A 24,517-nucleotide genomic window follows, 5' to 3' on the forward strand; every position below is an offset into this window, starting at 1 on the left:
GTTTGATCGAGTGAGTAACGTAAGGGTAAGAGAGATGTGTGGAAATAAAAAGAGCGTGGTTGAGAGAGCAGAAGAGGGTGTTTTGAAGTGGTTTGGGCACATGGAGAGAATGAGTGAGGAAAGATTGACCAAGAAGATATATGTGTCGGAGGTGGAGGGAACAAGGAGACAGAGGGAGACCAAATTGGAGGTGGAAAGATGGAGTGAAAAAGATTTTGTGTGATCGGGGCCTGAACATGCAGGAGGGTGAAAGGAGGGCAAGGAATAGAGTGAATTGGAGCGATGTGGTATACCGGGGTTGACGTGCTGTCAGTGGATTGAATCAAGGTATGTGAAGCGTCTGGGGTAAACCATGGAAAGCTGTGTAGGTATGTATATTTGCGTGTGTGGACGTATGTATATACATGTGTATGGGGGGGGGGGTTGGGCCATTTCTTTCGTCTGTTTCCTTGCGCTACCTCGCAAACGCGGGAGACAGCGACAAAGTATAATAAATAAATAAATAAATAAATAAATAAATATATATATATATATATATATATATATATATATATATATATATATATATATATATATATTTATATACACAGCTGCTGCTTCGGTGATACATTTCAACTGAAAGATGCGAGCGAGTGACGGATGGAATGGGGCACCTGGGCACAAGACGTTCAGTGTAGAGCTGGGAGGTGAGACGTTCTCAGAGTGAAGATGTGAAGGAGTGTGAGTCTGGAGAGAGAGAGAGAGAGAGAGAGAGAGAGAGAGAGAGAGAGAGAGAGAGAGAGAGAGAGAGAGAGAGAGAGAGAGAGAGAGAGCCTACACAAGCATCTGCCAACTTCAAAACACCACAACTCACTCCTGCAATAACATACACCACCTGGACCTACTAACCATTATCTTCCACTCTACCCTCGGAGAACCCGAACATAATCAACATCACTTTAGCCCCCTTCTCAGAGGCTACGGGTGTCGTGCAGACGGCGTAACTATTGTTTCTCGTGGCCAGATTATTTCGTATCTACAGTAGGGTGTTGTACTAGAGCCACTCTCGAGTACTGCCCACTCATTTGGCCTGGTTCCTCCTCCTATTCTCTATTAACGTGAGTGGAATCAAATGGCTTCCGTGTCGTTAATTCTTCCGGCATCACCCTCACCTCAACCACCCCCTTGCTGTACGCTGCTTCTGCTGCTACTGCTCTCTCTCTCTCTCTCTCTCTCTCTCTCTCTCTCTCTCTCTCTCTCTCTCTCTCTCTCTCTCTCTCTAAGTCCTCAGCTCTCTGCCGCGTGTCCCTGGACCCTAAAAAGGCTTGTGGGAAATCCGTGGCACGCACCTACCCACTGTTTCCCACAGTGTCCGCGTGAAGACCAGCGCCTCCCTCAGACAGATGAGCTGGAGAATGCTCTTCCTCCTCTCGTCCTTCCCTCTTCCTGTAACACTCAGGTCGACACTTTACCTGCGAAGCCCTGATCAATTTCTCCTTTTCCCACGACTCTACTCTCGTCCCACGAGATGGCCTTTAACCGGGGCGTGTTCAGCCCGCGTCATGTCAGTCAGGATAAATCAAATACCTGATTATCACCAACGCTGTTGAAGTTGTTATACTGCCATACCGGCTGCGGCAACGAACAGGCTGACTGATCAGAGAAGGAAGAATGAACCATGGCCCGAGACGGGCTGCCAGGTTAGAGATGAGTCCACCAAAACCTGTTACTTAATGTGAAGTCACACCACTTGATCCATCACCACGACGATATGGCATCAACCACACTTTACTCATCTTCCTTATGACGTCCACAAGTTTCTCTACTTATATCATTTATAAGTAATGACGTCCACACGTTTCTCTACTTATATCATTTATAAGTAATATAACCTTCACTTGAGAAAGATAAAGAATTTTTTTACTATCATCACTTTTAATGATACTTATGAGATTATTTTTTATAATGATCCTTACTTATGAAATAATCACTTTCACTGCTTAAAATGACCCTTTTCTCACAGACATAACGAATTTCTTTACTTCTATTATTATAAAGAATATCTTACAATGATCCATACTTATCAGGTATAAAGAATATCTTATAATGATCCTTGCTTAAGAGATACATAAAATAATTCATATAACCTATTATGATCCCTGTTTGTCAGATATATAGAATCTATCTATTTCATCACTTACAGTCATCCTTCCTGATGAAACCTAATTTATTTTACCTTCAACATTTTTTTCCATACATATCCGCCATTTCTCGCGTAAGCGAGGTAGCATTAAGAACAGAGGACTGAACCTTAGAGAGAAAATCCTCACTTGGTCCCCTTCTCTGTTCCCTCATTTGGAAAAGTAAAAACTGGAGGGGAAGATATCCAGCCCCCCGCTCCCTCCCCTTTTAGTCGCCTTTTACGAAAAGTAGGGAATACGTGGGAAGTATTCTCTCCCCTATCCCCAGGAATTATGCTTATATATATATATATATATATATATATATATATATATATATATATATATATATATATATCATACAAAGTTCCATCAGCCAGGATCGAACCTGGGACCCCTTGTGCAAGAGGCAGGCATGCTAACCGCTAGGCTAAGGGACTGTATAATAGGAAACAACTATTCGAAATACTAAGTACTCGAATACCCTTCGTCTCACAATGGTGAGCAACGGGGTCTATCGGTTGTATCGGTATGTATATATATATATATATATATATATATATATATATATATATATATATATATATATATATATATGGAAGTAGAAGTGAATCATAGGGTGGGGGAGGGGGCGAAAGTTCTGGGAGCGTTGAAAAATGTGTGGAAGTCGAGAACATTATCACGGAAAGCAAAAATGGGTACGTTTGAAGGAATAGTGGTTCCAACAATGTTATATGGTTGCGAGGCGTGGGCTATGGATAGAGTTGTGCGCAGGAGGGTGGATGCGCTGGAATTGAGATGTTTAAGGACAATATGTGGTGTGAGATGGTTTGATCAAGTAAGTAATAATAGGGTAAGAGCGATGTGTGGTAATAAAATGAGTGTGGTTGAGAGAGCATGAGGGTGTTTTGAAATGGTTTGGTCACATGGAGAGAGTGAGTGAGGAAAGATTGACCAAGAGGATATATGCGTCAGAGGTGGAGGGAACGAGAAGTGGGAGACCAAATTGGAGGTGGAAAGATTGAGTGAAAAAGATTTTGAGTGATCGGGGCCTGAACATGCATATATATATATATATATATATATATATATATATATATATATATATATATATATATATATATATATATATATATATATATATATATATATCTTTTTTTCTTTTTTTTTTTTTGCTTTGTCGCTGTCTCCCGCGTTTGCGAGGTAGCGCAAGGAAACAGACGAAAGAAATGGCCCAACCCACCCCCATACACATGTATATGCATACGTCCACACACGCAAATATACATACCTACACAGCTTTCCATGGTTTACCCCAGACGCTTCACATGCCTTGATTCAATCCACTGACAGCACGTCAGCCCCGGTATACCACATCGCTCCAATTCACTCTATTCCTTGCCCTCCTTTCACCCTCCTGCATGTTCAGGCTCCGATCACACAAAATCTTTTTCACTCCATCTTTCCACCTCCAATTTGATCTCCCTCTTCTCCTCGTTCCCTCCACCTCCGACACATATATCCTCTTGGTCAATCTTTCCTCACTCATTCTCTCCATGTGCCCAAACTATTTCAAAACACCCTCTTCTGCTCTCTCAACCACGCTCTTTTTATTTCCACACATCTCTCTTACCCTTACGTTACTTACTCGATCAAACCACCTCACACCACACATTGTCCTCAAACATCTCATTTCCAGCACATCCATCCTCCTGCGCACAACTCTATCCATAGTCCACGCCTCGCAACCATACAACATTGTTGGAACCACTATTCCTTCAAACATACCCATTTTTGCTTTCCGAGATAATGTTCTCGACTTCCACACATTCTTCAAGGCTCCCAGAATTTTCGCCCCCTCCCCCACCCTATGATTCACTTCCGCTTCCATGGTTCCATCCGCTGCCAGATCCACTCCCAGATATCTAAAACACTTCGCTTCCTATATATATATATATATATATATATATATAGATTGGTCCTTAATTATGAGATATGAAGAAATTCTTTAATTACTTACTATGATCCTTAATGATTCGTAATAATCTTGATTTACGAAAAAAAACTCTTAACTTGTATTACTTAAAATGATCCTTACTTGAGTGATACAACTGATTTCTTTACTTATGTCACTTGGATCACTTTAGAATGCTGGTTTATACATGACTCTCTGTGTTATCTTGGCTGAGCTACAGCAGCGAGGCACCACTACTGACACAGACAGAATAACCTACGAAGGTTTGGAAAGACTCACCTTTGAAGGTCTGGATGGAATAACCTATGGACGTCTGGAGAGAATATCATATGGAAGTCTGCCAGGAAAAAGTAAGCTAGAGAGGTCTATTAAGACTGACCTTTGGAGGTCAGGCAAGACTAACTTTTGGAAGGCTGGAAAGATCTACCCATTGAGGTCTTGAAAGACAAAACTATGGACCTCTGGAAAGACTAACTATGGAGGTCTGGGAAGATTAACACATGGAAGTCTGGAAAGATTAACCTATGGTGGTCTGGGGGCACTTTCCAGTGTAATGACGACGCGTCGACCCACACAGAATATCAAAGGACAGTCATCCCACCCAGACCAAACCGTACACATGTATACTTCTTATAGCTGTTTTTTTTTTCTTTTTCAAATATAATTCCATAATCCATATGTGGTATGCCATGCCCTCGCTTTGATCTTGTATACTCCAGACAGATCTCTCTCTCTCTCTCTCTCTCTCTCTCTCTCTCTCTCTCTCTCTCTCTCTCTCTCTCTCTCTCTCTCTCTCTCTCTCTCTCTTCTTCCTACACACACACACACACACACACACGCACATACACACAAGGGGAGGCCTCACTGCCGTTCAGTACAAATTAGTAATTACACACGGCCTGCTCTTGTACCTCCAGCCATTATATCCATGGTCCAGCTTGTCCTTCTCCATCACAGTCTGACCCTCTACAGTCCACCTACACCCGTGCCAACCTCTATAACACCCTACCATTCTTCAATGTACTCATCAGAATCTTACTCACCAGATACTCATAACTCGTCAAGAAACGAGAGACACATTTATCACAGACTTACAGATCCATGAATAACCACATGCTGTCCATCTGCTCATATAAACACACTCATCTGAGACCATCCACGCAATCAACATAACCCCGTCGTATCCCGTCATTACAATTCTCAGATCACATCACAGTTCCCTTTTATTTCCTAAGTTAGAAAAAAAGCACCAAAGGAACGATTTACTCCGACCAGCCAAACATTACTGGGCATATTTTAGAAATGTTGACTTGCTAGTAACCAAGATTTCTCCAGAGGGCAGGATGAGGCACAGTGTCTCACATGTGATTACTCGTTGAGTTTGCATACGTGGCGGCTTAAGTCACGTTAAATGTATGCTGAGCCGTCCCTGGTCACACTTGATTTGACAGCAAACTCCATAAATCAGTATCTGGTAGCAAATGGTTGTTACTAGACCCTGTAATGACGCTGTGAATGCTTGGATAAATCAAGAGCATAAAAGAAAAACCTTTATGGTGGAGAAGTTCAAGTCCTCCCCGAACTGTACAATTAGATAAGCTGAACTGACTCGCACTTTACGAACATTCCTCTCACTCTCCAACAGTAGCTCACTCATCATGGCCTTTAAGATCTCTGATGCAGCACACTCGTCACAGCTTACTCACGTATGCATTCAACATATCTACTATGCTCTCAGCATTCAACACTCGCACGGTGCATTCACACATCGCCCATGAAAACGTGACAGAAATGGGTCGGGAGAGATATATCCAGGTGTGTAAAGCCTTGTTAATACTGTTTGCAAATTTCTAATCTTCCGCCGTCACAGACTTTACTGTGGAAAAGTAGATCCTCAAACCTCAGTTCCTAACTAACGTAAACCTAACTCAGTATTGCAGAAGGAGACAGTAGCTGGGATTTCTGCTTCCTCTTCGAGTTACAAGGATCGGAAGAAGTGCATAACTAGTTTCCTATGGAACCTAAGAACACCAGTCTCGTACTGTAACAGGATGGTGGATCCGTCCTCGACAAGGGTCACATTACCTCTGGCAAAAAGGGAGTTCTCGAGGAGGAGGGAATACCGTCCTCCGTCCTGAGCACAAGGCAACCTTCGGGGGACGGAGGAGACCTCTCCATGATGGCCTAGCAGAGGCCTTCCTCCGTCTCTGAGGGTAACGAACAACCCAACCTAGGACTACTGTCACTAGACTTCCTCGTCCACGTTGATCGGTCCAACTAACTGTAAACGCTGGTGCCTAACCACAGGACAAGAGGTGAACGTCGAGTCAATACAACTGAAGGTTGTATCCTCTACATTACAGTAATACCAATCCAGGCTAATGAGGAATATCTCAGGGTCAAATACGGCTGTGTTCGTACTGATCTCGCAGGACTAATGCCTGAGGTAGAGTTATGGAAAACATTAGACGTAAAGTTTGCAGGTGGCGGTGACCAGGTCTCGGGGGCCGGACACCACGGGGGAGGGGATGGCACTAATGACATACAAACAGAAAGCCACTCAGGTATGTTCGGCCCCTCCCAGGTGAATTATAGGAAATACATCGATGATCAGTCCTTCCTCAAACCCGGGTAATGGTGCACAAACAGATCCTCGCCTGTTAACATCAACGGAGTCAACAGTGTCGGTGAATGGGGCTAACAGGCGGCAGAAGGGAACGGTGAACGGTAGGAAAGGGAGTGGTAATAAAGGGAAGAGGAGCGGGGAGGGATGTGGGAAGTACAGTAGGTGGCTTAAGAGGACCTGAGGCTGAGAGAGTAACTGTGGAGGAAAGGTGTGAACAGAGGAGAGAAAAACATAAAGTAATTACGAGTATTTACGAAGAAATTTTGTCAAATAGGAAGGGTTAGCGCGTAGTGCTCGCCACACGAAAAATCGAGTGTTACGACGAACGAGTCGTGTGAGTTTCGTGCGTGTGAGTTTCGTGTTCTTAAATGTATTGCGTGAGATGTGTCATGTTTGTGGACTGAACGCCAGCCAACAGCGCACGTGTGGTTGAGGTAACAAGACGAGGCAGCTAAAGCTCTTGGTCAAGAGAGCGCAACTTGACGGCCACTGAAGCGCTGGCTCACTGCGCAGCCGTCACTAACCTTTCCGATCCCCAGGCGGGTACTACCTCCTCTGGTCGGCTGCTGAGAGAGAGAGAGAGAGAGAGAGAGAGAGAGAGAGAGAGAGAGAGAGAGAGAGAGAGAGAGAGAGAGAGAGAGAGAGAGAGAGAGAGAGAATACTTTACGAGTCCTTATGACGAGATTTTGCCATTAGGCAGAGCAGGCTAGCGTGTAGCGCCCACCGCATATGCCAAGAGCATCTGGTATTCCCAGGGCGGTCACCCATTCATGTGCTAACCAGTGAGAGAGAGAGAGAGAGAGAGAGAGAGAGAGAGAGAGAGAGAGAGAGAGAGAGAGAGAGAGAGAGAGAGAGAGAGAGAGAGAGAATATTGGTCGAGGATTAATCAATAACAGCTTCACCTTCTCCACGTTCTAAATGTCACATCCACTCTCACAATATTTCGACGAAACTCCAGAGTTCCAGATGACGCTCCCCTAACAGTTGAGCATCGGAGGGGCAACGCACCAATCAGGAAGGTACATTGACTTGTAACATGAAAATCCGAAATAAACATTACGAACGAGAGTTGGAGGGAGAGAGTTATTATAAATGAAACCCAAGCGATAAGTAAACAGCTATCACTTGATACGGCTTGATAGAGTACGGATTTATATCCGGCGTGGATGAGAACGATCCATCACACACACACACACACACACACACACACACACACACATGATCTACATCACCATAAGTAATCACATCTAAGGCTCATTCAGGGTCCCACACACAGAAAAATCTTGTAAAACGTCGTATGATACTAAGAAATAGTATATATATATATATATATATATATATATATATATATATATATATGATATCTATTTGATGTCTTGGATGATATTCACTTACCAGTTTCAAAGTCTGTTTTCAGTGAACTGATAAAATTGTGCATAAAAGACTATGCATTTCAATTCAATGGAGATTATTATGCTCAAAAATTTGGTACGGCAATGGGTAACCCTCTTTCACCTGTACTAAGTAATCTTTATATGGAATATTTTGAAACAAAATTACTAAAGGATATCTTACCTTCTAATGCAATTTGGTTTAGGTATGTAAATGATGTTCTTTGTGTTTGGCCAACAAATGAAAATTTACAAATATTTCTCCCCTTACTTAACAATTTAGTATCTTCCATCAAATTTACTGTAGAAATGAAAATAATGGTATGTTATCCTTTTTAGATTGCATGATCCATAGACAAGGAAACAAGTTTAAGTTTAGCATATACAGAAAACCTACCAATGTGTGCTCATATATCCATTATTACTCATCTCAACATGACAGAGTTAAATTATCATCATTTCAATCTATGTTCCTTAGGGCATTACGTATTTGCATTTCAGATTTTATTAATGATGAGTTAGAGAAGATATATTCTATTGGATTTAAGTTTAAGTACCCTAAATCTTTCATTGAAAAAATCCCTTATTTTAGCAAAGAAATCATTTTATAGAGTTGAGCCCAAACCTCCGACTGACACCAAGAATCTTTCAGTTCTCCCTTTTAATAATCATATTCACTTTACAATCCATGTTGCTTAAATCCCTTAATGTAAATGTTGCCTTAAGCAACAATAATACTATAAAGAATATCTTAATCAGGAATTCACCAGAAAATTCTCTTGGATGCATATATAAAGTTCCTTGTGGAAATTGTGATAAATTTTATGTTGGTCAGACTGGTAAGGATCTTTCTGTTAGACTTAAGCAACATAGATATAGTGTAAGAACGGGACAAGAATCAAATGCCTTGTTTAATCATGTTAAAAACTATGATCATTGTATTGACTGGAGTAACGCCATCTCAGTTGTTAACTCTAACTCTATTACCAAGAGAAATATCATTAAATCTTCTATTATTAAATACACAAAGAATTATAATCTTAATATTAGTGATGGTCTGTACAAATTAGATAACTTTATTGTTGATAAGATTTGTAAAATGATAAGTTTATGAACGCTCGTTGTATGTTTTGGACAATCGCATGTTTACCAAATGGCGTCCTAGCTTCGTCTCTTCGATGTATATCAACTGACTTATATTTCTCTCTCGTGTCTCCCCTGATGATGTGATTATTACACAAAAGTGCACTTGGGAACCTATTGTGTTTCATTTTCCCCGTGGACTCATAGGAATATATATATATATATATATATATATATATATATATATATATATATATATATATATATATATATATATATATATATATATATATATATATATATATGTGTGTGTGTGTGTGTGTGTGTGTGTGTGTAACATATAAAAGAAAAATGATCTCGTTACTTGAAGCTTAGAATGTCGTGAAAGGTGTGGCAGATTTGAGTACGTGTTCCTTTACGCGCTTTTTAAACCCTGAGAATAAATGGAAATCAAAATGGAAACCCTGAGATCAAACCAGCCAAGACCACTTCATGACGAACAAGAAACTTGTCCTCGTGGAAAAAGAGTAAAAGAAAATCGAAACAGATCTAAATCCAATAAAAAAAAGCGAGGAAAAAAAATCTTATAAGAAGCATCAAAGAAGGGAGATCGAGGGGTCCTGCTCAGCCAATAAGAGAGGGACGAACCCCCTGCGGCCGACCACCACACACACACACACACACACACACACACACACACACACACACACACACACACACATCCTCACCCGAGTCACGCCCCTCTCAACACACCTCACTCCACACTGGCCTTAATTAAATTTCTGCCTCCTTTGCATTTCTGCTGGTCTTTTGGAGTGACTTGAAGGATCCAATATAGGTGCCTGCTAACAGGCAAGGCGCCCTGTATTCTAATACCAACGGTTAATCCTACAGTCACCTACAGGAAGGACTAAGTAACTCACGTGTTCGTGTAAAGTGTTATCATCATTGTTATGATGGAACGTACAGATGATATGGTCATTAACAATGTGTTGTAATGCTACACATAAGTGAGTCAGGGATGTATTATGTGTCTAGCGTTACAACGGAATGGGACAGGCATCATTATTATCAATATTACTATTATCTTTATTATCATCATTTGTATTAGTAGTAGTAGTAGTAGTAGTAGTAGTAGTAGTACTAGTAGTAGTAGTAGTACTAGTAGTAGTACTAGTAGTAGTAGTACTAGCAGTAGTAGTAGCAGCAGTAGTAGTAGCAGCAGTAGTAGTAGTAGGAGTAGTAGTAGCAGCAGTAGTAGTACTAGTAGTAGTAGTAGTAGTAGTAGTAGTAGTAGTAGTAGTAGTAGTAGTAGTAGTAGTAGTAATAGTAGTGGTAGTAGTAGTAGCGGTTGTTGTTGTACCATTATTCTCTTAATTGTCACAGGGGGGGAGGGGGGAGGGGTGGTCTTTAATAGTAAATAAAGAGATTGGACGGAGATACTACACAGAGGAAGGATGAGCACGGTGTGTGCTGATGTGTGTGTGTGATGTCTCAACTGTGTCAGTGTGTCGGAGAGGTGTACCTTGTGCCTTATATACATATCCCTGGCATAGTGTAGGTGTGTGTGTTTGTTTGGAGAGACTTAGCTAATCTAGGCAAAGAAATGTCCATTGTTTGTAATGATGCTGTGTGTTAGTTTAGGGAGGTGGCACAGATCATGTTAAAAATGTGCTGGGCCGTCTGTGGCCTCGTTGGCTCTGACTGCAGACTCCATAAATCACCATCTGTTGGAAAATGGTCATTACTGGAAGCTGTAACGACACGGTGGAAGCTGAGAGCAATTATGAGCATAACAGAAAAAAGAAGTGTTATAGAAGAGAAAGTTCTAGAGACGGGGGTAATGTTCACTGTGTTCAACATCTGTGTGTGTGTGTGTGTGTGTGTGTGTGTGTGTGTATGTAGGAGGTGCTGGCCAGCTCAGCCCAACCCTGGGCCGAAGCCCTGAAGCTGAGAAGGAAACATTTCCCTGCACTGGGGAGTTGATCAGTTTCTCCCTGGCAACAGGTGTCAAGAAATATAGCAAGCGCTAAATTTGCCTTCATGTTTATTCAAAGCTAACACCTCCTCGTCATATCCCGCTGAAAATCATGTGGATGAATTATAGGCGAAAGTCATCCTATATGAATGGCTGGAAAAAAATATGAATTATGGAAGACGGTGGCACAGGTAATATGCATGGAACACGGCTAAATTGTGCAAAATTATGCAACGATAATTGTACGATAATAAATGCATTGGTTGTTCTTTTCTTCCTGCTCTTAGGCCATTGTAATGGAACACATACGAGTGACGGGGAGCCATCGCTGACGTCACGGAGTACTAGAAGCTGGCTTCGTCGCACATCCACTTTTAGTCACTTTCCGGGTTGTAGAGAGTCACACTGAGAACGCAAATTGGCGACACTTGGTTATAGAACTCCGTGGTGTAGCGGTCAGCGTTCTTGACCGTGACGCATTCCCGGGCCGCCCAGGGTCAAGATCATTGCTTCGAATCCTGGTTGTGGCAGTCAGTCCACAGTCAATCTAGCTGTTCATTTATCTCCTGGTAGTGTTCGATAAAATGGGTACCTGACTCAGGTTAGGATATATATATATATATATATATATATATATATATATATATATATATATATATATATATATATATATATATATATATATATATATATATATGGTTGGATAGGATCACAATTTTGCGCGTGATCAAGATATTCCTATAAGTCCACGGTGAAAATGAAACAAGATAAGTTCCCTAGTGCACTTTCGTGTGATAATCACATCATCAGGGGAGGCACAAGAGAGAAATATAAGTCAGTTGATATACATCGAAGAGACGAAGCAAGGACGCCATTTGGTAAACATGTGATTGTCCAAAACATACAACGAGCGTTCATAAACTTAACATTTTACAAATTTTATCAACAATAAAGTTATCTAATTTGTATAGACCATCACTAATATCAAGATAATAATTCTTTGTGTATTTAATAATAGAAGATTCAATGATATTTCTTGTGGTAACAGAGTTAGAGTTAATAACTGAGATGGCATTACTCCAGTCAATACAATGATCATAGCTATTAACGTGATTAAACAAGGCATTAGATTCTGGTCCCGTTCTTATACTATATTTATGTTGCTTAAGTCTAACACAAAGATCCTTACCAGCCTCCCCAACATAAAATTTATCACAATTTCCATATGGCACTTTATAGATGCATCCAAGAGAAGTTTCTGGTGAAGATTAAAATATTCTTTATAGTATTATCATTGCTGAAGGCAACATTTACATTAAAGGATTCAATCAACATGGGAAGTAAACTAAAATATTATCAAGGGGAAGAACTGAAAAATTCTTGGTGTCAATGGGAAGTGTGGGCTCAGCTCTATAAAATGATTTCTTTACTAACTTAAGGGATTTATCAATGAAAGATCTAGGGTACTTTAACTTAGATTCAATAGAATATATCTTCTCAAACTCATTATCAATAAACTCTGGACTACAAATGCGTAATGCCCTAAGGAACATAAATTGAAATGATGGTCTAACTCTGTCATGTTGAGATGAGTAATAATGGATGTATGAGCATGCATTGGTAGGTTTTCTGTATATGCTAAACTCAAACTTGTTTCCTTGCCTATGGATCATGCAATCTAAAAATGGTAACATACCATTATTTTCATTTTCTACAGTAAATTTGATGGAAGGTACTAAATTGTTAAGGGGAGAAATATTTGTAAATATTCATTTGTTGGCCAAACACAAAGAACATCATCTACACACCTAAACCATATTGCATTAGAAGGTAAGATATCCTTTAGTAATTTTGTTTCAAAAAAATCCATATAAAGATTACTTAGTACAGGTGAAAGAGGGTTACCCATTGCCATACCAATTTTTTTAGCATAATAATCTCCATTAAATTGAAATACACAGTCTTTTATACATATTTCTATCAGTTCAATGAAAACTGACTTTGAAACATGAAAATAAATATCATCCAAGACATCAAATAAATATTCTAAAAGGTCATCAACTGGAACTTTGGAGAAAAGTGAGGAAACATCAAAGCTAACTAGTTTGAAATCAAAATTAACATTGATATTGTTTAGCTTGTTGACTAAATCTACATTGTTCATGATATTAAAATTTGATACCTTAACCACTAAAGGGCTTAGTGAAGAAACTATCCATTTTGACAATTTATATGTGATGGAGCCTACTGAACTCACTATAGGTCTTGCTGGAAAATTCTGTTTATGTGTTTTGATAAGTCCATACATATATGGCAATGAAGGGGACAAAGATGACAAGCTTTTGATAAGAGAACTATTACCTTTCAACAACAACTTCATTTCTTTATTGAAATGGGAATTAACTGCTTCTAAGGGATTTTTCCTAAGTTTAGAATATGTTGTGTCATCATTTAAAAGCTCATTCATTTTAGATAAATAGTTACTTTTGTCTAAAATCACAACAGTGTTAGCCTTATCTGCTTTAGTAATATGTATATCCTTGTCTTTCTTTAAGGTGTTAATAGCTCTTATAAATCTTTTAGGGCAATTAGGTTCCACTGGTTTTGACAAACTGGCATACACTAAACCCTTACAGATATTTATTTCATCATTAGTTAAATTACTGTATTTCTCTAAATTACAAAAAGACTTTGTGACATCAACACGGTTGGCTTCCTGTTAGAGCACACAAAACGTAAACCATAGCCTAATGCACGCAAGGAATCCTTATCGAGTTGTTTATTAGACAATTTTTTTCACAAAAGAAGGGCTTGTGTTCTTGGTCCAGTTGCTGTTTTTAATAAGATGGTCCAACTTACAATTTAGTATCATTTGTAGCATATTGCGTTCTTTCTTTAATCTGACATAGCAATAGTCCAACATCCAGTTCTTCTTTAGTACCTTCCATCAAATCTACTGTAGAAAATGAAAATAATGGTATGTTACCATTTTTAGATTGCATGATCCATAGGCAAGGAAACAAGTTTAAGTTTAGCATATACAGAAAACCTACCAATGTATGCTCATTTATCCATTATTATTCATCCCAACATGACAGAGTTAAATTATCATTTCAATCTATGTTCCTTACGGCGTTACATATTTACAGTCCATAGTTTATTGATGATGAGTTTAAGAAGATATATTCTATTGGATCTAAGTTAAAGTACCCTAGATCTTTCATTGATAAATCCCAAGTTAGCAAAGAAATCATTTTATAGAGTTGAGCCTAAAACCTCCCACTGACACCAAGAATCCTTTAGTTCTCCCTTTTAATAATAATTTTATTTTACTTCCCATGTTGCTTGAATCCTTAAATGTATATGTTGCCTTCAGCAACATTAATACTATAAAAAATATCTTAATCAGTAATTCACCAGAAAATTCTCTTGGATGCATCTATAAAGAGCCATGTGGAAATTGTGATAAATTCTATGTTGGGCAGACTGGTAAGGATCTTTCTGTTAGACTTAAGCAACATGAATATAGTGTAAGAACGGGACAAGAATCTAATGCCTTGTTTAATCACGTTAAAAACTATGATCATTGTATTGATTGGAGTAACGCCATCTCAGTTATTAACTCTAACTCTACTACCACGAGAAATATCAATGAATCTTCTATTATTGAATACACAAAGAATTATAATCTTAATATCAGTGATTGTCTATACAAATTAGATACCTTTATTGTTGATAAAATTTGTAAAATGATAAGTTTATGAACGCTCGTTGTATGTCTTGGATAGTCGCATGTTTACCAAATGGCGTCCTAGCTTCGTCTCTTCGATGTATATCAACTGACTTATATTTCTCTTTTGTGTCTCCCTGATGATGTGATTATTACACGAAAGTGCACTTTGGAACTTACCGTGTTTCATTTTCCCAGAGGATTCACAGGAATACATATATTCCTGAGTTTGGTAAAGTGTGTGAAAGAAGAAAGTTAAGAGTAAATGTACAGTAAAGGTACAGTAGGGTTGAGGGTCAAGTCAATTGGGAGGTGAGTTTGAATGGAGAAAAACTGGAGGAAGTGAAGAGTTTTAGATATCTGGGAGTGGATCTGGCAGCGGATGGAACCATGGAAGCGGAGGTGGATCATAGGGTGGGGGAGGGGGCGAAAATTCTGGGAGCCTTGAAGAATGTGTGGAAGTCGAGAACATTATCTCGGAAAGCAAAAATGGGTATGTTTGAAGGAATAGTGGTTCCAACAATGTTGTATGGTTGCGAGGCGTGGACTATGGATAGAGTTGTGCGCAGGAGGATGGATGTGCTGGAAATGAGATGTTTGAGGACAATGTGTGGTGTGAGGTGGTTTGATCGAGTAAGTAACGTAAGGGTAAGAGAGATGTGTGGAAATAAAAAGAGCGTGGTTGAGAGAGCAGAAGAGGGTGTTTTGAAATGGTTTGGTCACATGGAGAGAATGAGTGAGGAAAGATTGACCAAGAGGATATATGTGTCGGAGGTGGAGGGAACGAGGAGAAGAGGGAGACGAAATTGGAGGTGGAAAGATGGAGTGAAAAAGATTTTGTGTGATCGGGGCCTGAACATGCAGGAGGGTGAAAGGAGGGCAAGGAATAGAGTGAATTGGAGCGATGTGGTATACCGGGGTTGACGTGCTGTCAGTGGATTGAATCAAGGCATGTGAAGCGTCTGGGGTAAACCATGGAAAGCTGTGTAGGTATGTATATTTGCGTGTGTGGACGTATGTATATACATGTGTATGGGGGTGGGTTGGGCCATCGCTCCAATTCACTCTATTCCTTGCCCTCCTTTCACCCTCCTGCATGTTCAGGCCCCGATCACACAAAATCTTTTTCACTCCATCTTTCCACCTCCAATTTGGTCTCCCTCTTCTCCTCGTTCCCTCCACCTCCTTGCTCTTATTCACATTTACTCTTAACTTTCTTCTTCCACACACTTTACCAAACTCAGTCACCAGCTTCTGCAGTTTCTCACATGAATCAGCCACCAGCGCTGTATCATCAGCGAACAACAACTGACTCACTTCCCAAGCTCTCTCATCCCCAACAGACTTCATACTTGCCCCTCTTTCCAAAACTCTTGCATTTACCTCCCTAACAACCCCATCCATAAACAAATTAAACAACCATGGAGACATCACACACCCCTGCCGCAAACCTACATTCACTGAGAACCAATCACTTTCCTCTCTTCCTACACGTACACATGCCTTACATCCTCGATAAAAACTTTTCACTGCTTCTAACAACTTTCCTCCCACACCATATATTCTTAATACCTTCCACAGAGCATCTCTATCAACTCTATCATATGCCTTCTCCAGATCCATAAATGCTACATACAAATCCATTTGCTTTTCTAAGTATTTCTCACATACATTCTTCAAAGCAAACACCTGATCCACACATCCTCTACCACTTCTGAAACCACACTGCTCTTCCCCAATCTGATGCTCTGTACATGCCTTTACCCTCTCAATCAATACCCTCCCATATAATTTACCAGGAATACTCAACAAACTTATACCTCTGTAATTTGAGCACTCACTCTTATCCCCTTTGCCTTTGTACTATGGCACTATGCACGCATTCCGCCAATCCTCAGGCACCTCACCGTGAGTCATACATACATCAAATAACCTTACCAACCAGTCAACAATACAGTCACCCCCTTTTTTAATAAATTCCACTGCAATACCATCCAAATCTGCTGCCGGCTTTCATCTTCCGCAAATATATATATATATATATATATATATATATATATATATATATATATATATATATATATATATATATATATATATAGATAGATAGATAGATAGATAGATAGATAGATAGATATATATATATCCTCCCTGGGGATAGGGGAGAAAGAATACTTCCCACGTATTCCCTGCGTGTCGTAGAAGGCGACTAAAAGGGGAGGGAGCGGGGGGCTGGAAATCCTCCCCTCTCATTATTTTTTTTTTTTTTTTTCCAAAAGAAGGAACAGAGAAGGGGGCCAGGTGAGGATATTCCCTCAAAGGCCCAGTTCTCTGTTCTTAACGCTACCTCGCTAACGCGGGAAATGGCGAATAGTTTGAAAGAAAAGATATATATATATATATATATATATATATATATATATATATATATATATATATATATATATATATATATATATATATATATATACTAAGATGATGTTTTTTCTTCCACGTTGCACCAAACCCTTGATAGCATCGTCTGTGGCAGGGGACAACCAAGGAAGTGGTCCCACTTTACTCTACCAGACCAAACGATATGGATTAGAAAAGCCTAATTCCTGCATCACCATTTGTACTGTCGCTCCCACCTCAGCTGCGTAGGGATCCTAACGATTAACTTGCCTTAATGGTAAGGAATGAGCTGAGAAGAGAATATATACACCTTTCCGTTTCTCTTTAGGAAACTGGTCGAGCTCCTTCTTGATATTTTCAGCAAAGCATTTAGCAAGGATTTGTGCAGCAACGATCAATTACAGTCCAGTTCATCTTGCTCTCCATCTTCCTGCGAGCATACAATTGGGGAATGGCATTCATGCTAGACCCAATGGTGCTACAACTGTATTGTAGATATTGTGTAAAAGCGATGCGATTTTCAACACCATCTTCTGCCATCTGTTGAAGTGTGTCTTCAGTGAGAGGATGGGCGCACCGGAAACCAATATAATGTTTATGTGGTGAGGAATTAGGACAGAGATCATCTAAGCGTTCACATAGCATTTTTCCCTGAATATTAGTCCATTTAAATACTGGAGATCCACCGCCAATTTCATCATATTTTTCTTAAATATTTGGTGTTCTTCGTTTTGCGATCCATGGTCTCGTATAATCCTGAAATGGCAGCTGAATTATATCACGATCTCTAAACAGTCGGAGTAAAAAATCATGAACTTCATCTAAACTGGGTGGACCATCCATGTTGATGAGCATAGGTATACCAGTCTTGGGTGAGGTTGTAGTACAAGGTTTCTCACGAACTTGTGCAGCCGCCAGTCCCTAAGAACTTGAGGAAGTGTTCAGGTGACACACACTTCCCTGCAGAGGGCGAATTAAAGACTTCAAAAATAGAGCTCGTCTGATTTTGTATTTCCCGACGGAAATAATAAATACATGAATATATATGTATGTATGTATATATATAGCGTTAATGAGATGGTCTCAACTGGGGCTTCAGTTGCTCGTGCCGTCTTAGTTAACATAAAGTAACATCTGTTTGAAAATACACTTGACCAAACCCGTTCAGACAGATGTATTATTAGGATACCAGCTTAAATTTGGTACGATTCAAAATGCTTGTCTGACAGTATTCAAAAATTACCTCTGTTCATTCTGATGCATATTTGAGTTGGCTTCCGGTCGCATTTTCTCAGCCTCTACCGATGGTGTGATGCGCCACCATAATCTACAACTCCCATGTGGGGGAACAACATGTATGACTGGCTGAGACAAATGATCAAGTTATGGAAGTCGGAGCCACAGATGATAGCCATGGAACACAGCTCAACAGAGAGTATCCCTAGAATAACAGACTCCAGTGACTACATCCTATCTACATATCCCGCTACGAAGCGTAGGTCCGGGAGAAACTTGCTTCTCTGGAGCCTGGGGCACTGAGGGAAGCTGACTGGAAGAGTACGCAGGTGGGTGAGGAGTTGGGGCAGAGGTTGGTGGAGTGGGGCAGAGGTTGGTGGGGTGGGGCAGAGGTTGATGGGGTGGGGCAGAGGTTGATGGGGCGGGGCAGAGGTTAATGGGGCGGGGCAGAGGTTGATGAGGTGGGGCAGAGGTTGGTGGGGTGGGGCTGAGGTTGATGGGGTGGGGCAGAGGTTGATGGGGTGGGGCAGAGTTGGTGGGGCGGGGCAGAGGTTGATGGGGCGGGGCAGAGGTTGATGTACAAAGCAGGGGGATGGAAGGAGGGGAAGCACCATCCCTGACGTTGTCATTCTTATCGTCTTCATCAGATAATCTCTCCCCCTCGCCACACTAATGACGAAGTCTCTTATCTCAGCAAGTATCTCTTCCAATTTGCTCCAATTTGTCGTACAGGGGAAAGGCGGAGCATTGATATACAGCCACACACACACACACACACAGTCAGACGCCTCCGTTATGTAGGTATCCTCATCCGCCAATTTCCCGGGCCCCGAGTTCGAATCCCTGGGTTACAGACAACCCAGCTGCTCATCCTCCCCTCTGGAGCTCATAGATGAATGGCTTTAGAGACGGGTCAACACGATTGTGAAACTCTCCATCCCCGTAACACACACACACACACACACACACACACACACACACACACACACACACTCCACAACTTACCCAAAGCACACTCAACAATCCCATCATAACAGATATAAAACTCCCAACTTTTCCTCTCTCGGGGAAATTGATTGGACTGTACACAATTTGTATGAGTGGAAGGGCAAAGTAATCGTGGCGACTCATGTGTTAAAAAAAAATGGGGGGGGGAAGTGGGGTAGATTAGATCGGCGGAGTGGAGGGAAGGAAAGGGGGATGGGGGACCTACAGAACATCACTGGGGTGAACACTCGATTGTGATCACTATGGTAAACAAGGGGAGAGGAAGGTGCTGTCCTTGGGGTACCTCGCAGCGGCCAAGGTACTACTGACTCCAATCATGTCCCCCTCGCCGCCCCAGGGGTGGGTGAGGGCAGGGTGTAGATGAACTCTGGCTATCGTGTGTGTGTGTGTGTGTGTGTGTGTGTGTGTGTGTGTGTGTGTGTGATGAAGCAAGAAAGAGGGAAAGAAATCACCAGGGGAATACGGAATTGCGAGGTACAAAGAGTGAGTCTCCAAAACTGTGAGGAGCAGACTGTTTCTCAAAAGAGGAGAGTTAAGAGATATGCCAGATGCTTAACACAAAAAGGAAGTGATCAGGCAAAATATGGTACTGCTCTGAAGCGAAATATTTAGATGAAATTTACGTAAAGAGCACTCTAAAATATTATGTGAAACATAACCTGAAAGACATATTAAATACAATATCTAGAATATACAAAGCGAACCAAACACTATAACAGCTTACACTTTGATATCAAAACACAAGGCAAAACTATTAGAAATATATCACTTTGGTTTATTACAATAGTCCCAGTTCAGAAACTATGATAGCATACTAATATATCGTAAGCTGTATATCGGACGACAATCGCAAGAATGTGTTATCGAGAACGATACACGTGAACCCATCCGTGAAGCCTTAAGTCGCATGCAGCGGATTTGTTTACAAACATAACGACCACTCTCATCCGGGCCTTTCCAGGTGGAGGCTCCTTTTTCTGACCAGGAGAAACAAGGATATTAGTAGCTTCCGCTAAATTGCACATTCCGAATTGCTGAACCAGATCGGGAAACCCTCGACGTAATTGATTATACTGACTCTTATCAGGTCTGTTTACTCAAATAATCATGCTAAGTAACCTAAACACTGTCATTTATGGAGACTGCGGGCAAACGGTACCACTACTGAGGTCAACACTGAAAATGAAGGATGTAATTACGGGATAGGTCGGACGGGGGTTCCTGGAGAAACAGCGCAAGCTTGGTCGTCGTTCTGGGAACAAGACCCAATAAAGTTATGAAGTTAGGGATGCTACACAGAGTAGGTACCAGGAACGCCTTCCTACAGCACGATGTTCAGCCTCTGTGATAGATTAATGAATCTATGTTGACAGGAGGGTTATGAGATTGTAAACTTGTGGTGGCGTTTTTATGTAAGGTCTGATATGTTTGCGAAGGAAGGCCTCCACCTGAGTGAACTGGAGAGCTGCGTGTTCTGGCAAGCGTCTCAGCGGGTCAACACGTATGATTAGGTCGAAGAACGCAGCTCGGGTGGAGCAGACCACCCCGTCCCCTTTCGTAAGAAATTCTCCCCAGGATTTTAAGTCATATATCAGAATGCAGTATGTTAATGCATGCAGTATACGAAGCATTTTGCAGAAAACAATTGCCCTCGAAGAAAATCATGATATGAATGGTTCTCTGAGTCTTGGTAATTATTAGAAACAGAGATTTCCTTGCCGAATACACAGGTCATCATCCAATTATCTGAACGTCTGCAGTAGGTAAACTCACGGAAACCATCTTTAGAGACAAGACTGTAAATTATTTATAGGCTCGTCCCTAATTAAACGACTCCATGCGCGGTTGCAACGAAGTCATTCCTATCTGACAAATCTTCCACATTTCGTTTATGATGGCAAGAATCGTATGTGATGAAAGTAATGCATGTGACGTCATCTAATCAGACGTTCAGAGAGCATTTCTGGTTACAAAATTCGTCGACTTGCCATAAAAAAAGTAGTGGTTAACTGCTAAGCTTCGGAATGGTTAAATGTAACAAGTGGCGTGCTGCAGGGGTCACTTTTGGGACCGGCTCTCTTTCTCATATCAATCAATGACAATGGTAACGGATTGAGTTGTAAGGTATCAAAATTCGTAGACCACACAAAGCTGATAAATAAATCTACTAAAGTGTGTGACCATTTACAACTTGAAACCTGCAAAGACAAACAGTTGGGCTGGGCTCACAAGAGGCAAATGAATTTTGATATTGATAACTGCAAAGTCTTACACAGATCGGCTGTAAAAACGAGAAGGCCAGCTACGTTTATGAAGTATGTTGAGCTAATAAGCAGTAAGTATAGAAAAAGACGTGGATGTAATAATCTTTAATGACCTAAAGCCATGTATTCCGTGCACAGAAGCGGTAAAGATGGGCAACAAAATTCCTGGATTCTTAGAAAGGACTTTCGACCCTGAGGAAAGAATCCTCTTTCTTTGCACTTTACTGGTGATCGAGCATCCATCTTGAATAATGTGCTAAGATTTGGTCACCTTCCATGAAAATAGACACAGAGTGGAGTGAATACAATGGTGAGCAACCAAGTGACTACCTGACTGACCACTTCAACTGATTTAGCTCTGAAAAGTGAAGGTGAAAAAGTGATGTGATGCAGGTATTCACCATTATCAAAGACTTCGGTAATTTCGATTTAAGCAGCTACTTAAGGCTAGATTTGATCATATATCATTCGTAGTAATGGATACAAACTCGTGAGCAATCGTTTAACTTCGAACGAAACTAAAAACTTTTTCTTCAACAGAAGTTTGGCGCACAGAATAATTCACCAGTTCAGAGGAGCTAAACGCTGCTTGATAAAAACCTAACCTCAAGTCCACGACTATCATTATTTGCGTTCCTTTTAGTTTCTACACTCAACACACTAATTTCTGAGCTTTTCGTCCTTCTATTGTCACACATGATCTCGTTAGGTCCCAGAGGACTCTTGCTATTTGAATTCCTTTGTTAAAAAAGAGAATGAGAGATGCTCTCAATACCACTGAGGATGAGAGATGCTCTCAATACCACTGAGGATGAGAGATGCTCTCAATACCACTGAGGATGAGAGATGCTCTCAATGCCACTGAGGATGAGAGATGCTCTCAATGCCACTGAGGATGAGAGATGCTCTCAATGCCACTGAGGATGAGAGATGCTCTCAATGCCACTGAGGATGAGAGATGCTCTCAATACCACTGAGGATGAGAGATGCTCTCAATACCACTGAGGATGAGAGATGCTCTCAATGCCACTGAGGATGAGAGATGCTCTCAATGCCACTGAGGATGAGAGATGCTCTCAATACCACTGAGGATGAGAGATGCTCTCAATGCCACTGAGGATGACAGATGCTCTCAATGCCACTGAGGATGAGAGATGCTCTCAATGCCACTGAGGATGAGAGATGCTCTCTATACCACTGAGGATGAGAGATGCTCTGAACACCAGTGAGTCATTTTCAACCTCACTGCATCATTCAATATTCAAATCGTGGAAGTTTCTTAAATCACTTCTTATATTTTCCACGAACAAGAACTAATCAAACACTAATTTAACTCGGGTGAAGCTAACACATCACCGGGGCTGTTGTCTACATGACAACATCTTAATAAGGCGTCGACAAGTCCTTAATCTGCTTTACAGGGGATGGTAGGAGGAAGGGATGGGGACTATGGACAAAGTTTCTACTCTCCTCTCTCTTCTCCTCTGATGGTCTGAACCCTGATGACTCTACCTGCTGGATAATAGTGTCCGGCATGGGCTGCTGGTCCTAGGTTAGCTGTTGCTGGATCAGGTAGTCCCACATCTGCAGCTGTTGTGGGGTCAGGTAGTCACATCTGCAGCTGTTGCAAGGTCAGGTAGTCACACATCTGCTGCTGTTGATGGGTCAGGTAGTCACAAATCTGCAGCTGTTGCTGGGTCAGGTAGTCACACATCTGCTGCTGTTGCTGGGTCAGGTAGTCACACATCTGCAGCTGTTGCTGGGTCAGGTAGTCACACACCTGCAGCTGTTGTGGGGTCAGGTAGTCACACATCTGCTGCTGTTGCTAGGTCAGGTAGTCACACATCTGCAGCTGTTGCTGGGTTAGGTAGTCACACATCTGCAGCTGTTGCTGGGTCAGGTAGTCACACATCTGCTGTTGTTGTGGGGTCAGGTAGTCACACATCTGCTGTTGTTGTGGGGTCAGGTAGTCACACATCTGCTGCTGTTGCTGGGTCAGGTAGTCACACATCTGCAGCGGTTGCTGGGTTAGGTTACTGGACGAGGTACATGACTCTCTGTACAGAGGAGAAAGCCGGTAGAAGCTTCTCACTACCAAGAAGCGTCTGTGTGATCTCCACTATCACCACATACGACCTTCGCTCCTGTATCTCTTGGGCGCCACTCTTTAGAGGCCTCGCATACCCCTGGAGCTAACTCCCGAAGGACCATAAATATATGATTCACCTCAACATCCTTTATACTCACACATTATCTCTGTATCTCTGAAGACGTGAATTATTATGATGACGCTCGGATCTTCGCGATTCATCTTCCTTGTGGCTACCACGATATTCCCAAACCATGTGTTCTTTTGTGATTTATCTCTGTGCTTTATACCAGAGGTGTGGAAACACCAGATGGTAGTGTTCAACATACCTGTAGATTATTTGCTGTCTCTGTGGTTAGGTTTATCTATGGGAGTAGAAAACAAATGGTAATAACTGAGACATTTCTAAGCCAGTGTATTCGGTATTGTTTAATCTATGATTAAGTCATCCATCTGGATTGGAATTCTTTAACAAGATGGGTACTTGGAAGACATGTTAGGTCTTCGAGCACACACACACACACACACACACACACACACACACACACACACACACACACACACACACACACAAGTGCTATATT

The 24,517-nt window shown here is 41.2% G+C and overlaps 1 protein-coding gene and 1 pseudogene across 1 annotated transcript in view; both read right to left on the reverse strand.

The window, feature by feature from the left end:
• The window catches only part of LOC139757312 (uncharacterized), a 212,174-nt gene that overhangs the window by 68,258 nt on the left and 119,399 nt on the right, over positions 1 to 24,517 (reverse strand). The gene's annotated exons all lie outside the window — the stretch shown is intronic.
• Positions 10,893 to 23,657, reverse strand: LOC139757330 (ferrochelatase, mitochondrial-like; annotated as a pseudogene).

The sequence above is a fragment of the Panulirus ornatus genome, chromosome 25 (genome assembly GCF_036320965.1).
Source record: "Panulirus ornatus isolate Po-2019 chromosome 25, ASM3632096v1, whole genome shotgun sequence".
NCBI classification, from domain to species: Eukaryota; Metazoa; Arthropoda; class Malacostraca; order Decapoda; family Palinuridae; genus Panulirus; species Panulirus ornatus.